The sequence below is a fragment of the Moschus berezovskii genome, chromosome X, assembly GCF_049115385.1.
Source record: "Moschus berezovskii isolate FMDL1 chromosome X, NW_MosBer_1.0, whole genome shotgun sequence".
Lineage (NCBI taxonomy): Eukaryota > Metazoa > Chordata > Mammalia > Artiodactyla > Moschidae > Moschus > Moschus berezovskii.
Window position 1 is genome coordinate 133,647,956 of NC_142488.1, and position 22,370 is coordinate 133,670,325.

The window sequence follows — 22,370 nt, forward strand, 5'->3', positions numbered from 1 at the left end:
TAGGATGGACTGGTTGGATCTCCTTGCAGTCCAAGGGACTCTCAAGAGTCTTCTTCAACACCACAGTTCAAAAGCATCAATTTTTGGCTCTCAGCTTTCTTTATAGTTCAACTCACATCCATACATGACTACTGGAAAAACCGTAGCCTTGACTAGATGGACTTTTGTTGGCAAAGTAATGTCTCTGCTTTCTCCATGAGGGAAATTCATAGAAACTTTTAGAAGACAGATCACAACTTTAAAACCAAAGACATAATTTTCAATGAAGAAAAGAAATAATGCCTATCTGTGTTTCATTAATGTACTCACAACATTTCTTTCTTTCCTCTCTTTCTCACAGAGTTACCTAACTTTTAAGAACTATGTAAGAAGATTAGTAGAAAGCTAGTTTGTATGCAAGGACTCTTACCTTTCATTTATGGGAAAGTCTCCTCCAAATCCCATGTGCTTCCATTTAAACCAGGAGGTTATAGGTTCTAGTGAAACCTTCTATGTTTTCATATGTCATGGTTGATTGGTTTTGCATGGCTAATCAAAGAAGGGGAAATTTTAATACCATGACTGCACAACTACATGTTAATTGATCCAGAGTTAGGAACATGATTGGAGCTTAGTCAAATAATTCCAGCTTGATCTTTTTTTTAATTTATTTTTTATTGAAGGATAATTGCTTTACAGAATTTTGTTGTTTTCTGTCAAACCTTAACATTAATCAGCCATAGGTATACATATATCTCCTCCCTTTTGGACCTTTCTCCCATCTCCCTCCCCATCCCACCCCTCTAGGTTGATACAGAGCCCCTGTTTGAGTTTCCTGAGCCATACAGCAAATTCCTGTTGGCTATCTAATTTACATATGGTAATGTAAGTTTCCATGTTACTCTTTTCATACATATCACCCTCTCCTCCCCTCTTCCCATGTCCATAAGTCTTGGTCTTTTTATTTTCAAAATGTGGTGAAGGAAAAAAAAATGGTGTCACCTACTGAGTATGATGCAGAATTGTGAAGCATGAGAAATGCTGGTGGATATATTTTCTATAGTACGGGGAAAAAATTAGGTAGGGTGAATAAAACCAGCACAGAAAGAGTAGATATGTGTGCTTCTGTGTTTGTGTGAAATAGAGAGAATGAATGAATCCAACTGATATAGGAGTTTATTGCTCTAGGTATCTTTGATGTCATGTGAATCACTGTCATTTGTGTGATTAAATAAGCCTTAGACTAAATCCACCTGCTTACTTCAGCTGTTTAGAAATCAGTTTCTGTCATTAGCAACCAAAAAACCCTGGCTGATATGCAAAGAAATTTAAGTAAAGCCAAACAAGGAAAGCAGTAGGTGAAGAGGACTTTAGAAAGATGTGTTATGTAGATTTTGAAGATAAGTAGACCACCACCTGTCAGAGAAGGAAAATAACATTGTAGTCAGAATGACATCAGTAGCCAAGACAGATGAGAGGAGGAAAAGGTTTTCTCAGTTTTGTGGGACGTGGAGGCAGAGAAGTCCAAAATAAACTTCAAGCATAACTCAGGAGAGAAAACTGGCCTACAGATATGACTCCAGTAGTTAAAACACCCAGTTGTTATTTGAAACCATGAGAGAGAAGGGACCACCTAAGGAGAGAGTGAAATAAGAAAAGGAGAGACTTCAGACAGAACACTGAGGAATGCTACATTAATTGATGAGGAGACTGATGGGAGCCAGCAAAGGAACTAAAAAGAAAAATTCAAAGATGGTAGGATAACCAGAAGAAATCAATATCTCAAAATTCAAGAGAAGAAAAGCACTCAGTATGTTACAGGATAGAGAATTAACATAAGAAATAAATGATGAAGGCAGGGAGATGTTAGACTATTGTGCTGGTCTTGGCAAGAAAAAATAAGGAACAACTGTATGTATGTAATGAAAGTGTTACTCACTCAGTTGTATCTGACTCTGTGACCCTATGGACTGTTGCCCACCAGGCTCTTCTGTCCATGGAATTCTCCAGGCAAGAATACTAGAGTGTGTGGCCATTCCTTTCTCCAGGGGATCTATCCGAGCCAGGGGTTGAACTCCCGTCTCCTGCATGGGAAGGTAGATTCTTTACTGTCTGAGCTACCAGGGTAGTGGGAAGGATATATTAGGTAAATATTGAGGAGCTGATATTGTCAAGACTCAGAATTACCTGGATTCAAAAGGTCAGAAAGAAGTCATGGATCTTGCCCAGGTTTTCAACTAGGTCTATTGGGTACATAATTATTGCCAATCACTGAGACAAGAAAAATAGAGAAGCTGTTTGGTAGAGATAATGATAAGTTCAGTTTGGGATATTTTTAAGTGCCTATTCAAGTGTGTGTGTGTGTGTGTTATATATATATATATTACATATATATATATATATTTATCAAGGAGACAGATGAATACAGTCAACCCTCTGTACTCACAAGTTACACACTCAAGGATTCAACTAATTATGGATCAAATTGCCATTGGTTGAATCCTTAGAAATGGGACCTGTGGATACCAAGAGGCGATGGCACTGCACCATTTCATGTAAGGGACTTGAGCATTCATGAATTGTAGTATCCACAGGGGATCCTGGAACCAATTCTCTGTGGAAACTGAGGGATGACTGTATACAGTTGTGGAGTTCAGAGAAAAGATATGCACTGGATATACAATATTGTGAGTCTTGTTTTTCAGTGGCTAAGTTGTGTCCAACTCTGCGATTCCATGGAGTTCAGCACACCAGGTTCCTCTTTCATCCACTATCTCCCAGAGTTTGCTCAAATGCATGTCAATTGAGGATATTGTGAGTCATCTGTTTCTAACTGAACTCAGGAACTTTATGAGATTGCCCAAAGCCAAAGTGACAAGAGGGACAAGGAAAGGTCCCTCAGGAATGCCAACATTTAAGGGTCTGCTAAAAGATAATGAGTCTACAAAGGAGAATTTTAAAAAAGCAGCTAGAGAGGCAGCAGGAGATCCAGAAATATGTGTTTTCTAAGAATCCAAAAGAGTGCTCATGATAGAATAGTCACTTCTGTCATATGTAATAGAACTGTTGGTGGATCAGGGCTTCCCTGGTGTCTCAGTGATAAAAGAATCCCCCTGCAATGAAGGAGATGTGGGTTTGAGCCCTGGGTAGGTAAGATCCCCTGGAGAAGGAAACAGTAACCCACTCCAGTATTCTTGCCTGTGAAATTCTGTGGACAGAAGAACCTGGCAGGCTACAGTCCATGGGTTTGCAAAGAGTCAGACACAAGTGAGCTATTGAGCACACTGTGAAAAGAAGACTACAGCAATGAATTAGACAAACACTGAGGTCATCAGTAACCACAGACTAAGACATTCTGTGGGAAGATTAATGGTGGAGAAATAGGAGCACACTGGAGGGCTTTAAGAAGTTAATACATCATCATAATCAAGAGAATAAATACAGGCAACTCTTAGGAAATTTGCCTCTAAAAGAAAAGAGAAACAAAGAATTAGTTGAAGTGGGAAGCTTTAAGTGCAATCCTGAAAGCATCTATTTTTTTTTAATACCTTCTTATTGATAGTAGTGTGAGGCTGGGGTCAGATTCCCAAGTGTCTTAAATGGCATTCTAAGGCATTGAAGGCTTTTTTTCCCCCTGTAGCCAATGTGGAACCATTGGGAATGGCATGAACAAATCTAGATTTTCCTGAGAGTAAGAGGGTTTCTAAGGATAAGATTAACAAAAAGAGACAAACTAGGTGCCTATTATAACAGTCCAGGTGAGAGAGATTGTCTTAAGTAAGGCAGTGTTAGCATATTTAGGACTATTAATGAAATGTAACAGGATATGGATATAAAAATGAAGAAAATACAAGGATGACTGACATATAAATATTAATCCTGAGTAAATGGCTCAATGGTGTTGTCATATACAGATGTGGGAACCCAGGGGGGACCAGCTTATGGGTAAAGTAATGGTGGGATTTGAAAATATTGGACTTGTGAAATGGCCAAGTGGAAATGTGTAGTAAATGTATGGGAGATGGAGAGAGAGCATGAGTTGAAGGAATAACTACATTTAAGGTGTTTTACCACACAGAAACCTAGTGTAAATTCTTAATTTAAAATAAACCCTTTTTATATAACTTGAACCTATATTTATATAGTTTGAAGCTTTATGGATATAGTTTGAAGCTATTTTTATATAGTTTGAAGCTATATTTATATTTCCATTTTCCTCAGTCGAATATATATAATCATAAAATGTACAGTTTCATTAATGTAAAAGATGGTTGATCTCTAGGAAGCTCTGTATATCAAGAGCTCTATAAAATAGTTGTGTAACTCAATAACATCCCAAAGGATACTTAGGGGGAGAAATAGCTACAAGAAAATCCCAACACTTTTGGACAACTTTAAATAATATACTTTTGTTTTCACTGAAAAATAAACAAATCTTTTGATTAGTTTATTATTAATAAGATCTCTCTCATATATACTTGAAAATTACCCACTAAGATATATCACTATTTTGAATATATAGTACCCTCCTTTACTTGATAGGTTGAAGTTAGTTGCCTTTAAGGAACACTGGAATGTGCAAATCTTTCAAATCAATGTCAGTTCATTTTATTTGGAAGCAGAGTTTATTAGCAGTTCAAATGAAATTGGGGGAAAATATTATATCACATTTGTTTATTGAGTCAGTGTGACAAAGAAGTCTGTAAATGCATTTTACTCTAACTGCCACCTCAAAGTTAAGGGAATCCAACTTGGAAACTTTATTTTCCATATGCGTACACGTGTGCTAAGTCACTTCAGTCATGTCCAACTCTTTGTGACCCTATGGACTTGTAGCCTGCCAGGCTCCTCTGTCCTTGGAATTCTCCAGGCACAAACCCTGGAGTGGGTTGACATTTCCTCCTGCAGGGGATCTTCCCGACACAGGGATGAAACCTGGGTATCCTGCATTGCAGGTGGATTCTTTACCACTGAGCCACCTGGGAAGCCCATTCTCCACATACACTCTGATAAATTTCGATACCTGGCACAGACACAGTTTAACATATACCCATTTTCCCCAGGGTATGATAAGTATGGAACTCTCCTTATCTTAAAAGTAAGGTATTTTTAAAGTTTCTTTTTTACACTAAAGAAATTTGCTCTTAAATGTATTATGTTATAGAAAGATTCTGTTGTAGTTGTGGTTTATTAATTCGTGACAATAATACATACATATATATAATATATATATTATATATATATATATAAATATATAGTGTGTGTGAGTGTGAGGAGGACTGCTAAGTCACTTCAGTTGTGTCCGACTCTGTGTGACCCCACAGGCGGAAGCCCACCAGGCTCCCCCATCCCTGGGATTCTCCAGGCAAGAACACTGGAGTGGGTTACCATTTCCTTCTCCAGTGAAGAGGACAGTAACATTTAATGGAGTAGATAGACTGACTAGAGTTGCAAGTCTATGGATGCCATGCAAGCTGTCTCCATGTGTAGCCTTGGGCAAGTTACTGAACCTCTCCAAACTACAAGCAGGAGCTATTTAGAAACATCCAGATAATTAACTACATTCAGAAACTCTTCTTTCCCAGGTTCCTGGAATAGTCTGAGCAACTGTTACTAGCCATAGTAGTGTTAGTTGCTCAGTCGTGTCTGACTCTTTGAGAGCCCATGGACTGTGGTCCACCACGCTCCTCTGTCCATGGGATTCTCCAGGCAAGAATACTGGAGTGGATTGTCATTCCCTTCTCCAGAGGATCTTTCTGACCCAGGGATCGAACCCAGGTCTTCTGCATTGCAGGCAGATTCCTTACATCTGAGCTACAGGGAAGATACTTACTAGTCATAGTACGTTATTAATAAAGGTTCTGTGCACAGGCCTGAACCATGAGGTTTTTACCATGCCTTCATCTGTTTATCATCCACACACAACACAGGACATGGGGCTAGAGTAAGTGCTCAGTGAGGCTATTTTACACTGAATTGAATATTTTCCCATTTTAATCCCAATTATCTCACTGATGTAGGACTAACCACTAGTTTTGGCAGCTTCATTATCAAGGAAGATGTGTCATTAGGCATCCATTCAGAACAGCAACTGCTCTAATGGTAAGAAGCGTTCTCAGTCAGATTTTCTTGAATTATAAAATACTAAATATGGTGCTAGAGAAGACTCTTGAGAGTCCCTTGGACTGCAAGGAGATCCAACCAGTCCATTCTAAAGGAGATCGATCCTGGGTGTTCATTGGATGGACTGATACTAAAGCTGAATCTCCAATACTTTGGCCACCTCATGGGAAGAGTTGACTCACTGTAAAAGACTCTGATGCTGGGAAGGATTGGGGGCGGGAGGAGATGGGGACGACAGAGAATGAGATGGCTGTATGGCATCACTGACTTGATGGACATGAGTTTGAGTGAACTCCGGGAGTTGGTGATGGACAGGGAGACCTGGCGTGCTGTGATTCATGGGGTCGCAAAGAGTCGGTCACGACTGAGCTACTGAACTGAGCTGAAATATAATTTGCACTATAAAGACCCCATTATGATTGTTATTTATTCAGTATGATTATATAGCTAAAGTCATACCATGAATAATGAATTTGCTTTCTGATGTAAAATCTATGAAGTATATAAGTGATGGGAGGAAAGGGTCAATGTCTTCCAGGCTCTAGATAATAAGAAACTCACTCAAAGCCAATCTTAGTGTAGACAAGTTAGCAATTGAAGGATGATTTTATATAAAAATAAGTATAGATGTATTTAAATCAAAGAAAAAGTGGGAAAACTTCATGCCTTAGAGCAGTTTTGCAGGCATAAATGCAGGCTATTGATGTAGCAAGCTGAAATGGGAAAATGATTAATTATTCAAATTAATTTTAAGTAAAAATTTCAACAAGAATATATTGTACATATGGCAGAATCCTTGGTACTCTGTTGGCAGTGCAAAGCTATAATTGATTCAGTACCTAACCTCACAACACTGGTTACCTAGAGAAATGAAGACATAAATTCAGATCATTACAACACCAAACAGACTATAATGGATGCTAGAGCAGACATTCAAAAATACTTTAGGAACATAGAGCAGGAGAAATTCATTTGACCAAGGACTCAAAGAAAGTAACATTTAAACTAGATATTTCCTGGAGGGACAGATATTATTTTGACAGAAAAATATGAGGAAGATGGTAGAAGAAATGGCTCAAAAGTGGGAAGAAGCACATTAGAAAATTGCAAGCAGTTGATGTAAGCAAGGCTAAAGCACAGGGTATAGGATGTAGCTGGTGTTTACTGTTTGGGCTTGCTGGCATCTCTTTTTCTAGTAATGGCACCCCCAACATATTTTGGAGTCTATATTCTATATTCTGTTCCTTTAGTTCAATTGGAAATGAAAGGAGTCCAATGATGGAGCAGAAGACCCAGGTCTGGGCAATTGAGTCACAGAATCTTCTTTGCCAAATTGTTTACTCAACAGGTGCACATGTGAACTCAGCGAGTCCAATTAGATTGAAATCTTGAACTTTTACATACTTTACCAGGAAAATATATACTCTCTTTTCCAGTGTACATGAATTTGGTAAGTCAAAAGTCTGAAGATTCTGCAGGTCGCCATGTGGAGCCTGATAATAAAGCAACACAGGTGAGAGAAGAGTTAACAAGTGGAGATGAATCCAGCCAGGATAATACTGTTTGGGCTCCTAGCTTGGTATCATTCAAGATTTTTTTTTCTTTCACAAAGCCTGTTTGTGTTTTCTGTCACTTGTCTACAAGGGTTACTGTCTAATAGTTGCAGGATGAAGAAGAGTAGAAATGTCTAGAAAATTAGGGTATAACTTACATCAGATACTTGCCAGGTTGGCCTCTTTTGGCTCCTCCCCAACTCTCCTAAACACAAAGGCTGGTTTCTCGAAGATTCAAACACTGCCAATGGACCAGTAAGCAAAGTACAAAACATCCACGCAAGGGTTTCAGCAGCTCATTGGTCTGACGATGGGGCTCCTAATTTTTCCCATCTTTGTAATAACCACTTAACAAGCAGCCACTCACAGAGATCCCAAGTGCCTCATTACTTTCCTTCAAAAAGTAGAAACCTGGTGCCCTGATCATCTAGAATCTCTGCAGGATGTGATTTGCAAGGACAGCTTTGAATATAATTTTCCGTCTTAGAAAATTATGCCATTTTATAGGCGTACATACAGAAGTATATGACCTTGTTCAAAATAGGCTTCCCTCAGTCATATTTGAAAATATAAGAGGTCTTAGAAAGAAAGGTGAGGTGAATGGAAATGAGCACAAGTTTCTCTTAGTGGAGGGTGGCAAGAGCCTTCAAAATGCTAATAACAATAATCCTCACTGATTTTTATAACATTCCATTTATTACTCGGAGAAGGCAATGGCAAGCCACTCCAGTACTATTGCCTAGAAAATCCCATGGATGGAGGAGCCTGGTAGGCTGTAGTCCGTGGGGTCGCGAAGGGTCAGACAGGACTGAGCGACTTCACTTTCACTTTTCACTTTCACACATTGGAGAAGGAAATGACAACCCACTCCAGTGTTCTTGCCTGGAGAATCCCAGGGAAAGGGGAGCCTGGTGGGCTTCCGTCTATGGGGTCACACAGAGTCGGACACGACTGAAGTGACTTAACAGCAGCATTTATTACTTCTTAAAACATTCACTGACTGCCTACCATGCTCGATGTTTGGCTGATAGAGAGGAATCTGTTGTTACAGGCTTCAAGGAACTCAGAGTTCTAGTAGGAGAGATAAGACCATCTTTCCTGCCTTTATTCATTCAGCCAAAATACCTCCTATGTGCCAGACACTGCTAGGTGTTGTGGGTTGAACAAGAGCAAATATTAAAGGCAGAAATCTGCCCTGAGTTGGGAAGGCTGCTGCTGCTGCTGCTAAGTCATTTCAGTCGTGTCTGACTCTGTGTGACCCCATAGACCGAAGCCCAACAGGCTCCCCCGTCCCTGGGATTCTACAGGCAAGAACACTGGAGTGGGTTGCCATTTCCTTCTCCAATGTGTGAAAGTGAAAAGTGAAAGTGAAGTCGCTCAGTCGTGTCCGACCCTTAGCGACCCCACGGACTGCAGCCTACCAGGCTCCTCCATCCATGGGGTTTTCCAGGCAAGAGTACTGGAGTGGCTTGCCATTGCCTTCTCCGGTTGGGAAGGCTAGGCCTTGACAAAATGCCAAAGAGCTAAGTGAAGTGATAGATTCATCACAGGTGGTAGTCAAAATGCAGGCACATCAGGCAATGCCAGTTCTAGAGAAAACAGGCTCCACACTGTTTAGGGTTGTTGTTCTCTATTGGAGACTCTGACAAGGAGTTTCTTTTTTAAGCTTTTTTAAATTTTTTTGTACTACGGAAACATTTTTGTTAGCATTATTTTTATTGGAGTATTTTATTGCTTTACAATGTTGTGTTAGTTTCTGCTGTACAGCAATATGAATCAGCCACACATATACATACATCCCCTCTTTCTTGGACTTCCTTCCCACTAGTACTCAGACATGAAAAGGAACAGAATTGTGCCATCTGCAGAGATGTGGATGAACCCAGAGACTGTCATACAGACTGAAGTAAGACAGAAAAACAAATGTTGTACATTTACACATATGTGAATAATCTAGAAAAATGGTACAGATTAACTTATTTTCTAGACTTTTTTGAAATAAAGGTTCAGAGAAAGGAGCAAAGATAGTACAGACAGGTCCCTTGTATCCTTCCCCCAGCTACCCTCAATAGCTACCACTTATATATTAACACTATCAAAACCAGAAAGCTGATACTGATACAATGTAGGACTACAATTCTATGTCCTTTGATCACACATGTAGGTTGGTGAAATGACCACCTTCCCCATCACCATAAAGATCTGCTTCAGATAAACCTTTTAGAATCACAATCACTGCCCTCCCTGCCACCCCTCCTGTCCACCAGCTCTAACTTCTCGCAATCACTAATATGTTTTCCATTTCTGGGTTTCTATCCAAGACATTTAAAAATTTTCCTGACCTTCAAAATTCAGTCATGAATCCATGTTTCAGCAAAACATTTAGAAACACAGAGGTCTTCAGGTGAATACACTGCCCCCAATTTCTCAATCATGAAGGAAAGTAGCAGAGCACATGCTTCCAGGGTGTAGTTACTATGCAACTAAAAAACAGAAACAACAAAGAGGATGCCAGTGGAGTCTGAATATCTTGTGTTGGCAGTGTTATTTTAAAATGTGAGTTTTGGATCATTATTCAATATATCTTAAGATATTGGTAAGAAGTTTTAGTACGGAGAGATTTTTTCTTTTTACAAAGATGCAGAATCATCTCTGTATCCATTATTAATTAGTATCCAGAAAGAAGTTGCTTCATCCTCAGTGTTGAGACCAAGTAAGAAAACATTTAGTGATGATATCAGTGAACAGTAGACAAAAGGAGTTAGAGATATAGTAATAAGTGCAGAAAGAGCAGATATACTGGTTTAACTTACTTAAAGAGATTATATCTTTCATATAATGTAGCATCATTTGGGGAATACCATCAATGGGTGTTTGTTTTTTCCACAATTTTCTATGTGGTCAGTGATCTGTGTCACACTGTGTGCATTACCCATGCAGGATCCTCACAGGGATTTTAGTGAGTTAGAACAATTTTCTGGCCAATTCTCAAGGCAAATGTTCTAATCTTCAGGACACAGCTCTTCTGTGGAAAACCATTGTCTTGGACATCTGCTGAACATAGAGGACATCTTTCTAGGTCAGAAAAAGCACATGTTAAACAGAAAAGAAATCATTATGAACTGGATTAATAGATGTGTAGAGAAAGAGGTTGAGAATCTGCCATTGTAAGATTTGGCAACAGGTGCAGGATATTCAAACCCTAATTTTTCATGAATGAGGAATGAACATCTGCTCAGAATAGCAATGGAAGAGAATATTCAGCTTTCTATCAGATACATTTGCAAAAACAGGAGCCATGGGACCATAACCAAGCTATTTTTTCTGTACCCATTTATGTGCTAGTTAATATGTCACTAACTCTACCCTGAGCAATATTCTACAACAAACGTTCCAATTCTGGTTCTGCATTCTGATCCCATTGGAATTTATTTAAAATGACTACACCTGTCTTGCACTGAAGGTGTACTGAATCAGAAAATCCAGGAGTGATGTTCTAGAATATGTATTGTTGCAAATCTCCCCCACTGAATCCAATGTGCAGCCAAGTTTGGCAACAATTGCTCTAAACATTATTCAGTAGGACATGTCTAGAACTAAATTTCCCATTGTCCTCCTTGATTCTTAGTCAAAGAGCCAGCCAACACATTCCAACTTGTATGTTTGTATTTTTTAATTCTATTTCCTCCTCTCGGGGCTTAGTGCTACTGTCTTGGTTTCAGGCATATGAACTTGACCCACTGCAATAGTTAGATAACTTGTCTCTCTAGCTTCAGTCTTGCACATCTCCATTCTATCCTCCACAACTAGAGAGTGCGTCAACACACGGCATCTCTAGAAGAACCCATCCACCAGTGGATGTGCTTCACAGGAGACTTGCTTGGATGCAACACTGGTATACCCTGCTGTTCAAAAGTTTGCTTCATATCCTTTTTGTTTTCACAAAAGATCTACAATACTACCTGTTTTCACTTAGCAAAAGAAATCTGAAAAGGATTTTTTGCTTTCAGGAAAAAAAAAAGGCAAAAAGTGAAAATAGTCTTTAGCAAGTCATTATAGTAGCAATGCAGACCCCAAGCAGTGAGAGGGTCATGGTAAAGCTCCTTCCCCGGGAACTACACTCAGCATCGTAGCATCCATACCTTTGAACTGTGGCTCCAAGCGTCTGTGCTTTGTCTCCACTTATTTTTTATGAATCCCTTAGCAAGATACATTCTAAGGTAATTGCTTCTTGGTTTTATGCCACCTGGGATAAGGAAGTTTCATAGGAACACTCTACTTTTGGATAGTGAGGGAAAGATACATATAGCATCTGTTCTACTCCTGATGAGAGACATTATTTTAGAAATCCTAAAGGGGAGAAGAAATGGGTGCAATGAGACAGCTGGTAGACAAGAAGCAGTGTGCTGCAGAAGAATATTCAAGGGTAAAGAATTTGTTGGGGGGAGGGAGGAAGATGGTGGAGGAATAGGACGGGGAGACCACTTTCTCCCACACAAATTCATCAAAAGAACATTGAACGCTGAGTAAATTCCACAAAACAACTTCTGAATGCCGGCAGAGGACATCAGGCACCCAGAAAAGCAGCCCATTGTTTTCGGAAGGAGGTAGGGCAAAATATAAAAGATAAAAAGAGAGACAAAAGAGGTAGGGATGGAGATCTGTCCTGGAAAGGGAGGCTTAAAAAAGAGAGAAGTTTTCAAACACCAGGAAATACTCTCACTGGCGAGTCTGTGGTGAGTCTTGGAAACTCAGAGGAAGGAAAAAGAAATAGATAATTAAACCCACAGATTATGTGCTCAACGGTAACTCCCAGCGGAGAAGAAGCGCAGATGCCCGCATCTGTCACTAGCAAGTGGGGGCTGGGCAGGGAGGCGCAGGCTGCATTGCTTAGAGTAAGGACCGGGTCTGAACGCTGTGAGGGCAATCTGAGGGAGCTAACTTGAGATAGCAAAGTGGACTGTGGGGTAGCTACCCCATGAAAAGGCGAAAAGTCCTAACTTAAGACACCACCAGACCAGCTCACAGAACAAAGGGTGGACTAGAACTAGCCAGGTATGGACGGCTCATCCCCCACTGAGACAGGCAGAGGAGGGCAGCCAGAGCCAGAAGAGGGCAATCGCGGCCCCAGGGAGGCATTCGATACCAAACTGCAAGCAGGATTCGTTTCTAACCAAGACTTCCTGGAGTTCTGGCTGGTCAACATCTGCCTGAGAAGGTGCGCCGGTTGTACAGCCAGAAAACCAAGCAGCAGGGACCAGGGAGGCGATAAGTCGCAGCCACTGTGCTCGCCAAACACCTGGTCACCTTAGCTGCTCGGACCAGGGAAGGGCACAAAACGCAGGACCAACAGAGTCTGCTCCTTTGTGGACTGCCGGAGTACCTGAACCTGAGCGGCTTAGACCTGGGAAGTGCATGCAACCAAGTGCCGGACTCAGACAGTGCCTGGCAGAGAAACCTAGAGCCTTTGCAGTGTAGACTGGGACAGCATACACACCGTAAGTGGGGGCAAACCCAGTATGGCCGAGCACTCCCCACAGAAGCCAATGATATTTGTCTGCAGTGAACCTCCCTCCCCACAGCATGACTGAACAAGTGAGCCTTAAAATGTGTCCACCACCGCCCCCTAGTGTCAGGGCAGAAAATAGACACTGAGGAGACCAGCAAACAGAAGAAGATAAAACAGAGGGAACCACCTTAGAAGTGACAGCTGGAGAATTCTTGATGCTACTGCAAGAATAAGACTGAAAACCAGAGACAGGAGGCTTAAGCACAAATCCTGAGTACACCAGAGAATTCCTGACTCCAGGGAACATTAATTGATAGAAGCTCATCAAACTGCTCCATACCTATACTGTCAAATTGCACCACCCAAGGGTCAACAAGTTCCAGAGCAAGACATACCATGCAAATTCTCCAGCAACACAGGAGCATACCCCTGAGCATCAATAAACAGGCTGCCCAAAGTCACTCCAAACGAACTGACATCTCATAACTCATTACTGGACCATTCATTGCACTCCAGAGAGAAGAAATCCAGCTCCACCCACCAGAACACCGACACAAGCTTCCCTAACCAGGGAACCTTAACAAGCCACCAGTCCAACGTCACCCACGGCAAGAAAGCTCCACAATAAAGAGAACTCCACAAACTGCCAGAAGACAGAAAGGCCACCTCAAACACAGCAATACAAGCAAGAGGAAGAGGCAGAGAAATACTCAGCAAGTAAAGGAACAAGATAAATGCCCACCGACCCAAACAAAAGAGGAAGAGATAGGGAATCTACCTGATAAATAATTCTGAATAATGATACTGAAAATGATCCAAAATCTTGAAAACAAATTGGAGTTACAGATAAATAACTGGGCAACAAGGATTGAGAAGATACAAGAAAGGTTTAATAAGGATCTGGAAGAAATAAAAAAGAATCAGTATACAATGAATAATGCAATAGATGAGATAAAAAATACTCTGGAGGGAACCAAGAGTAGAATAACAGAAGCAGAAGATAGGACAAGTGAGGGAGAAGATAGAATGGTAGAAATAAATGAAACAGAGAGGAAAAAAGAAAAAGGAATTAAAAGAAATGAGGACAATCTCAGAGACTTCTGGGACAATGTTAACGCACCAACATTTGAATCATAGGAGTCCCAGAAGAAGAAGACAAAAAGAAAGACCATGAGAAAATACTTGAGGAGCTAATAGTTGAAAACTTCCCTAAAATGGGGAAGGAAGTAATCACCCAAATGCAAGAAACCCAGAGCATCTCAAACATGCTAAACCCAAGGCGAAATATTCCAAGACATATATTAATCAAATTAACAAAGATCAAACACAAAGAACAAATATTAAAAGCAGCAAGGGAAGAAACAACAAATAACACACAAGGGGATTCCCATAAGGATAACAGCTGATCTTTTAATAGAAACTCTTCAGTCCAGGAGGCAATGGCAGAGCATACTTAAAGTATTGAAAGAAAATAACTTATGGCCCAGATTACTGTATCCAGCAAGGATCTCATTCAAATATGAAGGAGAAATCAAAAGTTTTACAGACAAGCAAAAGCTGAGAGAATTCAGCATCTCCAAACCAGGTCTCCAGCAAATGCTAAAGGATCATCTCTAGACCAGAAACACAGAAAGAGTGTATAAACTCGAATGCAAAACAATAAAGTAAATAGCAACGGGATCATATTTATCAATAATTACCTTAAACATAAATGGGTTGAATGCCCCAACCAAAAGACAAAGACTGGCTGAATGGATACAAAAACAAGACCCTACATATGTTTTCTACAAGAGACCAACCTCGAATCGAGGGACACATACAGACTGAAAATGAAGGGCTGGATAAAGATATGCCACACAAATAGAGACCAAAAGAAAGCAGGAGTAGCAATACTTATATCAGATACAATAGACTTTAAAACAAAGGCGGGGAAAAGAGACAAAGAAGGACACTACATAATGATCAAAGGATCAGTCCAAGAAGAAGATATAACAAGTATAAATATATATGCACCCAACATAGGAGCACCGCAGTATGTAAGACAAATGCTAACAATTATGAAAGAGGAAATTAATAATAACACAATAAGAGTGGGAGACTTTAATACCCCACTCACACCTATGGATAAATCGACTAAACAAAAAATTAACAAGGAAACACAAACATTAAATGATACAATAGACCAGTTAGACTTAACTCATATCTATAGGACATTTCACCCCAAAACAATGAATTTCACCTTCTCAAGCAAACACGGAACTTTCTCCAGGATAGGTCACATGTTGGGCTATAAATCTAGCCTTGATAAAGTTAAAAAAATTGAAATCATTCCAAGCATCTTTTCTGACCACAATGCAGTAAGATTAAATCTCAATTACAGGAGAAAAGCTATTAAAAATTCCAACATATGGAGACTGAACATCATATACACAATGGAGTATTACTCGGCAATTAAAAAGAATACAGTTGAATCAGTTCTAATGAGGTGGATGAAACTGGAGCCTATTATACAGAGTGAAGTAAGCCAGAAAGAATAACATCAATACAGTACACTAACACATATATATGGAATTTAGAAAGATGATAACGATAACCCTGTATACAAGACAGGAAAAGAGACACAGGTGTATACAACAGTCTTTTGGACTCTGTGGGAGAGGGCGAGGGTGGGATGATTTGGGACAATGGCATTGAAACATGTATATTATCACATGTGAAGCGAATCGCCAGTCCAGATTCGATGCATGATACAGGATGCTCGGGGATGGTGCAGTGGGATGAACCAGAGGGATGGGATGGGGGGGTGGGAGGGGGATTCAAAATGTGGAACACATGTACACCTAAGTCAGATTCATGTCAATGTATGGCAAAACCAATACAATAATGTAAAATAATTAGCCTCCAATTAAAATAAATAAATTTTTTTAAAAAAGAATTAATCTCAAAAAATATACAAGCAACTCCTGCAGGTCAATCCCAGAAAAATAAATGACCCAATGAAAAAATGGGCCAAAACCTAAACAGACATTTCTCCAAAGAAGACATACAGATGGCTAACAAACACACGAAAAGATGCTCAACATCACTCATTATGAGAGAAATGCAAATCAAAACCACAATGAGGTACCATTTCATGCCAGTCAGAATGGTCGCTATCAAAAGTCTACAAGCAATAAATGCTGGAGAGGGTGTGGAGAAAAGGGAACCCTCTTACACTGTTGGTGGGAATGAAAACTAGTAAAACCACTATAAAGAACAGTATGGAGATTCCTTAAAAAACTGGAAATAGAGCTGCCATCAGTTCAGTTCAGTTCAGTTAAGTTGCTCAGTCGTGTCTGACTCTCCGCGACCCCATGAATCACAGCACGCCAGGCCTCCCTGTCCATCACCAACTCCCGGAGTTCACTCAAACTCATATCCACAGAGTCGGTGATGCCATCCAGCCATCTTATTCTCGGTTGTCCCCTTCTCCTCCCGCCCCCAACCTTTCCCAGCATCAGAGTTTTTCCAGTGAGTCAACTCGTCGCATGAGGTGGCCAAAGTATTGCAGTTTCAGCTTTAGCATCGACCCAGCAATCGCACTCCTGGGCATACACACCGAGGAAACCAGAATTGAAAGAGACACATGTACGCCACTATTCATCGCAGCACTGTTCATCATAGCCAGGACATGGAAGCAACCTAGATGTCCATCTGCAGACGAATGGATAAGAAAGCTGTGGTACATATACACAAAGGAGTATTACTCAGCAATTTAAAAGAATACATTGGAATCAGTTCTAATGAGGTGGATGAAACTGGAGCCAATTATACAGATTGAAGTAAGCCAGAAAGAAAATCACCAGTACAGTATACTAATGCATATATATGGAATTTAGAAAGATGGTAATGATAACCCTGTGTACGAGACAGCAAAAGAGACACAGATGTATAGAACAGTCTTTTGGACTCTGTAGGAGAGGGCGAGGGTGGGATGATTTGGGAAAATGGCATTGAAACATATATATTATCATATGTGAAACAAATCGCCAGTCCATTTTGATGCATGAGACAGGATGCTCGGGGCTGGTGCACTGGGATGAACCAGAGGGATGGGATGGGGTGGGAGGTGGGATGTGGGCTCAAGATGGGGAAAACATGTACCCCTGGGGCAGATTCATGTCAATATGGCAAAACCAATACAATATTGTAAAGTAATTAGCCTCCAATTAAAATAAATAAATTTTAAAAAATAACTTGTTATACTGTGTAGTGTATTTGATTTTGTCTTTCCCTCAAGAAATACTCATTTCCTTGCAATGCATGAAGATGTGAGGATTATACTAAAATTTGACCATGCCCCTACTAAAAACGTTTCACAAGCTCCCCCCGCCATTGACGATTTATATATTTTATTTCTTTGTGTGACACTTTATGAATTGTGCACTACCTATCTCCCTTTCCTCATCTTCATCTGTTTTTATACTTAGTGCTTCAGTGATATGAATTTTCTAAAGTTTCATCAATATACCAGGATGTTCTAAACCTTGGCATGTGATGTTTCTTCTGATTCAACCTTAGTCTTTCTTGGAAAGTTCAATTCAGATGCTTTCTCCTTTGAGAGACTGACCCTAAAACCACTCTAACCCTAAACATATTTAAGCATTTACTCTTCTGTTCATATACTTTGTACATAAATACATCAACTCTGAGCTTAATTATTTACTTTTAATTATTAGTTTATGAGTACTACTATATGAATAGTTCCCTATGACAGGCTTTATTTTTCTCATAATCTTAAATATTTTTGGAAAAATTAAAACTTAATTGCTGCCAAATATTTTGTAGTTTATATAACCATCCCCCCATTCCTGAGATTTTAATATTATTCCCACCTTTTCTTTTATAAACGACACCACAAAGGACATCTTTATCTGTAAATATTTGAGTGTTAGAGTGTATATTTCTTTTGGAAATATTTCTAGAATTTGGATTAATATTTCAATCAATATGGACCATAAGACTTTTTGATTCAGATTTGTCAAATAGCACGAGAGAAAAATTGTAAATTTTGAACTCCCATCATCAAGCAGTATGTCATGTCTCCTCACATTCAATAGTATTTGTAGATCCTCTCTTTTCTATTGACAAACATTAATCCTGGTAAAATCATGTAGTGTCATAACTCTACATGTAAAATATATAATAAATATAAAGGTAAGATATGTAAATATATATATATATATATATATATATTATAGACACACACACCCATTTATAAATTTACTCATAGGTCTGAATCTCTAATAGGCCCTACATTTTCTCAAGAACTTTAAACATATATGTATATAAATACCTATTTGATATCTCCAGATGACTCATAAAAAGGTATATGAAATTTAACAAAGAAAAAAAACTGTTTATTCCCCCATCAAACAACTTTTCCTTTCCCAGTCTTCTCCATTTCAGTAAATGACACCTCCCCACACCACATATTGCAAAATTGAGAAGTCATGCTCAATTTTCCTCATTTCCTTATATTTCCATAGTCAGTTCTTACCACATGCTATGGATGTTACCTCCAAAACCTATTGCAAATTTGTGACTGTATCTCCATTTTCCCTGCAGTCACTGTGGTCTCAATTATCATCCTTTCTCACCTGGATTGTTGCAAAGCTTTCTGACAGATCTCTTTGCTTCTAACCTTGCTCTTTCCTGCAAACAATTCTTCAAAAAGCAGCCTGAATAATATTTTGGCAAACTCAACACATATGATATTACACCCCTGTTTAAAACTCTAATAGGGAATCTCAAATGTACTTTAAATAAAATCTAATTCTTGCCCTATTATTACCTTACCTTATCAACTTTCCAGGTAACTTGCCCGCTTACAGTCAGTTCAGCTCAGTTCAGTTGCTCAGTCATGTCCGACGCTTTGCTACCCCATGAATCACAGCATGCCAGGCCTCCCTGGCCATCACCAAATCCCGGAGTTCACTCAAACTCATGTCCATCGAGCTGGTGATGCCATCCAGCCATATCATTTTCTGTCGTCCCCGTCTCCTCCCGCGTCCAATCCCTTCAAGCATCAGTCTTCTCCAATGAGTCAACTCGTCGCATGAGGTGGCCAAAGTATTGGAGTTTCAGCTTTAGCATCAGTCCTTCCAATGAACACCCAGGATTGATCTCCTCTACAATGGACTGGTTGGATCCCCTTGCAGTCCAAGGGACTCTCAAGAGTCTTCTCCAACACCACAGTTCAAAAGCATCAATTCTTTGGCGATCAGCTTTCTTCACAGTCCAACTTTCACATCCATACATGACCACGGGAAAAACCATAGCCTTGACTAGATGGACCTTGGTTGGCAAAGTAATGTCTCTGCTTTTTAATATGCGATCTAGGTTGGTCATAACTTTCCTTCCAAGGAGTAAGCGTCTTTTAATTTCATGGCTGCAATCAGCATCTGCAGTGATTTTGGAGCCCCCAAAAATAAAGTCGGACACTGTTTCCACTGTTTCCCCATCTATTTCCCATGAAGTGATGGGACCAGATGCCATGATCTTTGTTTTCTGAATGTGGAGCTTCAAGCCAACATTTTCACTCTCCTCTTTCACTTTCATCAAGAGGCTTTGGAGTTCCTCTTGTCTTTCTGCCATAAGGGTGGTGTCATCTGCACATCTGAGGTTATTGATATGTCTCTCGGCAATCTGGATTCCAGCTTGTGTTTCATCCAGCCCAGCGTTCCTCATGATGTACTCTGCATATAAGTTAAATAAGCAGGATGACAGTATACAACTTTGACGTACTCCTTTTCCTATTTGAAACCAGTCTGTTGTTCCATGTCCAGTTCTAACGGTTGCTTCCTGACGTGCAAACAATTTTCTCAAGAGGCAGGTCAGGTGGTCTGGTATTCCCATGACTTTCAGAATTTTCCACAGTTTATTGTGATCCACACAGTCAAAGGCTTTGGCATAGTCAATGAGACAGAAATAGATGTTTTTCTGGAACTCTCTTGCTTTCTCCATGATCCAGCGGGTGTTGGCAAATTGATCTCTGGTGCCTCTGCCTTTTCTAAGGCAGAACCTGCTTGAACATCTGAAAGTTCACGGTTCACATATTGCTGAAGCCTGGCTTGGAGAATGTTGAGCATGACTTTACTAGCGTGTGAGATGAGTGCAATTTTGCAGTCATTTGAGCATTCTTTCGCATTGCCTTTCTTTGGCATTGGAATGAAAACTGACCTTTTCCAGTCCTGTGGCCACTGCTGAGTTTTCCAAGTTTGCTGGCATATTGAGTGCAGCACTTTCACAGCATCATCTTTCAGGATTTGAAATAGCTCAACTGGAATTCCATCACCTCCACTAGCTTTGTTCGTAGTGATGCTTTCTAAGGCCCACTTGACTTCACATTCCAAGATGTCTGGCTCTAGGTCAATTGCGTTGCACATGTTTTACTAGTTTATCATTTACCTTTAATTTTACAGATTTTTAGCACATGAAATATTTAATCCTGATGTGGTCAAATATACCAGTTTTTTCCTTTGCCACTAACTGTATAAATTTATAGCTCATACTACATTTAAAAGTTAGAGTGCTGATGAATCACTAATATGCTCTTTAAGTTTAAATGATTTTACTTTCTATACTAATTCATCTACAGAACTTGTTATAAAATATATGAAAATTATCTGCATTTATATTTTCAAATAATGAATTTGATTAATAGCCACTAATTCTCCAGGATTTTTATTATATTTCTCATAAATTTAATCCATGCACACCTGTGTACATGTATAGTAATAGTAGAGGCAGTGGTAGTTACACTAGTGCTTATAGTACTAGTGATGTACATGGCCTCTGTTTTTAATAAACTGGATTGGATTACTAGGTCAACCAGTAGCTATGTGACTGTGGACATGTCCCCTATATTCTTTGTGTCATAGTTCCTTGTATATAATATGTGAATACTAATAGTACTGGATCATAATATATGTGGACTAAAAGAGATAAGGTGTAGCAAAACCTGATGGTTGCCCAACAAAATCCATATTCCTCTTCTTTAACCCAACAGTTAGATCATTTTTCTCCCAGCTACCCATCCAGTTAGGTACAGCCACAAAACTAAGTGATATATGAAAATTCAAGATCTGGTCTATATAAACCTCCTCCATACTCTTTCTGCCTCTGGCTGATTGTGTTGCTGGTAACCATGGGAACCTTGGAAGCCACTTATGACATACTTTGATAAAGACAGAAACTCTGACAAGCTGGGCCCCTAAATGATTTACACAGACTACAGTAACCACTAATTCGGAATCTCTACTCAAGACTATTAAATAAACAAGATACAAACTATTCTTTCAAGCTATCATATGCCTGAGTCAATTTTTTATGACAGCCTAACAAACTGTAATATCACATATAAATTGATGAATAGAGTAACTTAATTAGCACTTGATAAGAGCCTAATGGCTTCCTAGGTTTCACTAGTGGTGAAGAGCTGTCTGCCAGTGCAGGAGACTTTAGAGATGCAGGTTTGATCTCTGGGTCAGGAAGATCCCCTGGAGGAGGGCATGGCAACCCACTCCAGTATTTCTGCCTGGAAAATCCCATTGACAGACGACCCTGGTAGGGTATGGTTCATAGGGTCGCAGAGTCAGACATGACTGAAGCAACTTAGCACAGCACACAAAAGAGCCTACACCATATAGATACATATCCAGATAGGATATATACAAATACAGGTAGATATTAGGTACCAAATATTTGTTGCTTGTCTCTCTGTTTTGCTTCGTGACCCTGCCAATTCTCATAACATCAAAATATTTTGAATACTGTAAAGTATACTATATTCCTTAATATTTTCTAGGCTGAGTGCCACTTTGTTACTTTTCTATAAATATGTTGAGTTATTTGTCCAAATGGATTTTTGAATCATTTTGTCAAATTGAAAGAATTACAAGGGATGTTTTACTGGAATGTTATTAAAATAATGAATTACATTGGGGATACTTAATACATTTACTTTATTCATTTTTAGTGTATTGTTTATCTCCACTTAATATGAATTTTAAAATAAAGAAATAAATGTATGCTTTTGTTAACTTCATTCTAATGTTTTTTTAATTTTTAAATGTTTTGTAATTATTTTAAGATTTTCTTATATTGCATGCTCTAAAAGATTATTGCCCATTTAGAATTACCAATCATAAATATATAAAACCACA